Raw genomic sequence first — 5011 nt, 5'->3', positions numbered from 1 at the left:
GACTAGGCTACAGGATAGATGAAGTGACTGGGCTACAGGATGGATGAAGTGACTCGGCTACAGGATGGATGAAGTGACTAGGCTACAGGATGGATGAAGTGACTCGGCTACAGGATGGATGAAGTGACTCGGCTACAGGATGGATGAAGTGACTGGGCTACAGGATGGATGAAGTGACTAGGCTACAGGATGGATGAAGTGACTAGGCTACAGGATGGATGAAGTGACTAGGCTACAGAATAGATAATAGCTAAATAGATAATAACGGTAGCTACAGCGTATGTCATAAGTTGCCATACCAGGCGGTGATGCAGCCAGTCAAGATGCTCTCAATGGTGCAGCTGTATAACATTTTGAGGATCTGAGGGCCAATGCCGAATCTTTTCAGCCGCCTGAGGGGAAAGAGGCGTTGTCGTGCCCTCTTCACAACTGTGTCTGTGTGTTCCGGACCATCGTAGTAATTTCTTAGTGATGTGGACACCAATGAACTTGAAGCTCTCGACCCGCTCCACTACAGCCCGTCGCAAATCTCTGTCTCTTTAAGTGGCATGTGTGTGTGTGTCCTTACATGAGTGTGTGTGTGTGTCCATACATGAGTGTGTGTGTGTGTCCTTACATGAGTGTGTGTGTGTGTCCTTACATGAGTGTGTGTGTGTGTCCTTACATGAGTGTGTGTGTGTGTGTGTCCTTACATGAGTGTGTGTGTGTGTGACGTATTCCTTTTCAAACCTGTGTAGGTGCTTATTCCTATTGATACTGGTTTCCCTTGAGGCTGACCCTTTGCCCGACAGATTCACCCTTACCTGTGGTCTTGTTTCTGGGCTCTGCTTCAAGGCATGAAGAGTGATCTGTGGTTTCTGGGCTCTGCCTCCAGGCATGAAGACTGATCTGTGGTTTCTGGGCTCTGCATCAAGGCATGAAGACTGATCTGTGGTTTCTGGGCTCTGCTTCAAGGCATGAAGACTGATCTGTGGTTTCTGGGCTCTGCATCAAGGCATGAAGACTGATCTGTGGTTTCTGGGCTCTGCATCAAGGCATGAAGACTGATCTGTTGTTTCTGGGCTCTGCCTCAAGGAATGAAGACTGATCTGTGGTTTCTGGGCTCTGCATCAAGGCATGAAGACTGATCTGTGGTTTCTGGGCTCTGCTTCAAGGCATGAAGACTGATCTGTGGTTTCTGGGCTCTGCCTCAAGGCATGAAGACTGATCTGTGGTTTCTGGGCTCTGCCTCCGGGCATGAAGAGTGATCTGTGGTTTCTGGGCTCTGCCTCCAGGCATGAAGACTGATCTGTGGTTTCTGGGCTCTGCTTCAAGGCATGAAGACTGATCTGTGGTTTCTGGGCTCTGCCTCAAGGCATGAAGACTGATCTGTGGTTTCTGGGCTCTGCCTCCGGGCATGAAGAGTGATCTGTGGTTTCTGGGCTCTGCCTCCAGGCATGAAGACTGATCTGTGGTTTCTGGGCTCTGCCTCCGGGCATGAAGAGTGATCTGTGGTTTCTGGGCTCTGCCTCCAGGCATGAAGACTGATCTGTGGTTTCTGGGCTCTGCTTCAAGGCATGAAGACTGATCTGTGGTTTCTGGGCTCTGCCTCAAGGCATGAAGACTGATCTGTGGTTTCTGGGCTCTGCCTCCGGGCATGAAGAGTGATCTGTGGTTTCTGGGCTCTGCCTCCAGGCATGAAGACTGATCTGTGGTTTCTGGGCTCTGCCTCCAGGCATGAAGACTGATCTGTGGTTTCTGGGCTCTGCCTCAAGGCATGAAGACTGATCTGTGGTTTCTGGGCTCTGTCTCAAGGCATGAAGACTGATCTGTGGTTTCTGGGCTCTGCCTCCGGGCATGAAGAGTGATCTGTGGTTTCTGGGCTCTGCCTCAAGGCATGAAGACTGATCTGTGGTTTCTGGGCTCTGCCTCCAGGCATGAAGACTGATCTGTGGTTTCTGGGCTCTGCCTCCAGGCATGAAGACTGATCTGTGGTTTCTGGGCTCTGCCTCCAGGCATGAAGACTGATCTGTGGTTTCTGGGCTCTGCCTCAAGGCATGAAGACTGATCTGTGGTTTCTGGGCTCTGCCTCCAGGCATGAAGACTGATCTGTGGTTTCTGGGCTCTGCCTCCAGGCATGAAGACTGATCTGTGGTTTCTGGGCTCTGCCTCCAGGCATGAAGACTGATCTGTGGTTTCTGGGCTCTGCCTCAAGGCATGAAGACTGATCTGTGGTTTCTGGGCTCTGCCTCAAGGCATGAAGACTGATCTGTGGTTTCTGGGCTCTGCATCAAGGCATGAAGACTGATCTGTGGTTTCTGGGCTCTGCCTCCAGGCATGAAGACTGATCTGTGGACTCATTTAGTCTGTGGAAAGACTCACTATAACGGAGAAAGAAAAAGGAGGACAGAAAGGGAAGGGTTGCTACAAAGCCAAAGTCTAAATTAGCTCTGTTTGAACAATGACCCAGTGTCTTCTGTCTGAAGCCTTTGGGATGGCCTGCCATTATGAAACACACTAGTATGCCTACACCAGGGGCTGCCAACCCTTGCCCTGGGATGACTATTATTAACTGGGTGGTTCTAGCCCTGAATGTTGATTGGCTGACAGCCGTGGTATATCAGACTGTATACCACAGGTATGACAAAACATTTATTTTCCTGCTCTAATTACGTTGGTAACCAGTTTATAACAGCAATAAGGCACCTCGGGGGTTTGTGGTATATGGCCAAGATACCACGGCTAAAGTCTGTAACCAGGCACTCCGCGTTGCATCGTGCATAAGAAAAGCCCTTAGCCGTGGTATATCGGCCGTATACCACACCCCCTCGGGCCTTATTGCTTAATTATACTGTAGCATTGTTGAATACTCGTTTCTGATTGGTGAGAAAGGCATTCTAGAATGGACATTACATTTACATTTAAGTCATTTAGCAGACGCTCTTATCCAGAGCGACTTACAAATTGGTGAATTCACCTTCTGACATCCAGTGGAACAGCCACTTTACAATAGTGCATCTAAATCATTAAGGGGGGGGTGGTGAGAAGGATTACTTATCCTATCCTAGGTATTCCTTGAAGAGGTGGGGTTTCAGGTGTCTCCGGAAGGTGGTGATTGACTCCGCTGTCCTGGCGTCGTGAGGGAGTTTGTTCCACCATTGGGGGCCAGAGCAGCGAACAGTTTTGACTGGGCTGAGCGGGAACTGTACTTCCTCAATGGTAGGGAGGCGAGCAGGCCAGAGGTGGATGAACGCAGTGCCCTTGCTTGGGTGTAGGGCCTGATCAGAGCCTGGAGGTACTGCGGTGCCGTTCCCCTCACAGCTCCGTAGGCAAGCACCATGGTCTTGTAGCGGATGCGAGCTTCAACTGGAAGCCAGTGGAGAGAGCGGAGGAGCGGGGTGACGTGAGAGAACTTGGGAAGGTTGAACACCAGACGGGCTGCGGCGTTCTGGATGAGTTGTAGGGGTTTAATGGCACAGGCAGGGAGCCCAGCCAACAGCGGTTGCAGTAATCCAGACGGGAGATGACAAGTGCCTGGATTAGGACCTGCGCCGCTTCCTGTGTGAGGCAGGGTCGTACTCTGCGGATGTTGTAGAGCATGAACCTACAGGAACGGGCCACCGCCATGATGTTGGTTGAGAACGACAGGGTGTTGTCCAGGATCACGCCAAGGTTCTTAGCGCTCTGGGAGGAGGACACAATGGAGTTGTCAACCGTGATGGCGAGATCATGGAACGGGCAGTCCTTCCCCGGGAGGAAGAGCAGCTCCGTCTTGCCGAGGTTCAGCTTGAGGTGGTGATCCGTCATCCACACTGATATGTCTGCCAGACATGCAGAGATGCGATTCGCCACCTGGTCATCAGAAGGGGGAAAGGAGAAGATTAATTGTGTGTCGTCTGCATAGCAATGATAGGAGAGACCATGTGAGGTTATGACAGAGCCAAGTGACTTGGTGTATAGCGAGAATAGGAGAGGGCCTAGAACAGAGCCCTGGGGGACACCAGTGGTGAGAGCGCGTGGCGAGGAGACAAATTCTCGCCACGCCACCTGGTAGGAGCGACCTGTCAGGTAGGACGCAATCCAAGCGTGGGCCGCGCCGGAGATGCCCAACTCGGAGAGGGTGGAGAGGAGGATCTGATGGTTCACAGTATCGAAGGCAGCCGATAGGTCTAGAAGGATGAGAGCAGAGGAGAGAGAGTTAAAACCAGATAACGGGAGAGTTGGAAAAGATATGGGGATACGTTGGAATCATGACGCAATATGCACCTTCACTTGCAGACTGTATTTCCTACAAAGTTACAGAAAGCTAAACCAACAACCACACAAACTGAAATAGGACACATTGTAAACGCAGGTCCAATGAGGAAAAAACTTTGCTAGCTAGAATTCATTTGTTTTTGCAGAGACATATTTGGGGGGATTATCTGATGACCTAACGTGGTGAGTGATTAACATGAATTTATCCAGTGTTTCTAGTTTGACCAGCTGTTTTCAACAACTGATATTTGTTTTGAATTCGGTTGCCATATTGGCAGGTTTGCTAGCGACAAGCTATTTAGCTAGTTTCTAGCCTAGTGTTTGATATGCAATTATGATATCCTTGTAAATAACAGTCAATGTTGACGAGTGTCCTGGCGAGAAGGCAAACTTTTCTAGCTATGCCAGGGAAAATTGGGCATTATTAGCTCATTGTTCTGGATGTATACAAATTAATGTCAAAAGAAAACAGCTACTTTGCTGTTACTCTGACTGCAAAGGTCGCGACTGTGTTAGCTTACTTAGTTCTCACTAAAGAGTTAGAACTAATTCTAATAGGTGAAGGCTAATGATAACATGACAGATAATGCTAACATATGGTCGCTAAAGCTAACATGACATATAATGCTAACATATGGTCGCTAATGATAACATGACAAATAATGCTAACATATGGTCGCTAATGCTAACATGACAGATAATGCTAACATATGGTCGCTAATGCTAACATATGGTCATGAACATGACAGATAATGCTAACATATTGTCTCTAATG

Source organism: Oncorhynchus masou, unplaced genomic scaffold (assembly GCF_036934945.1).
Source record: "Oncorhynchus masou masou isolate Uvic2021 unplaced genomic scaffold, UVic_Omas_1.1 unplaced_scaffold_1776, whole genome shotgun sequence".
Classification (NCBI taxonomy): Eukaryota; Metazoa; Chordata; class Actinopteri; order Salmoniformes; family Salmonidae; genus Oncorhynchus; species Oncorhynchus masou.
The sequence above is the reverse complement of the archived record's forward strand: the minus strand, read 5'-3'. Positions refer to the sequence as shown.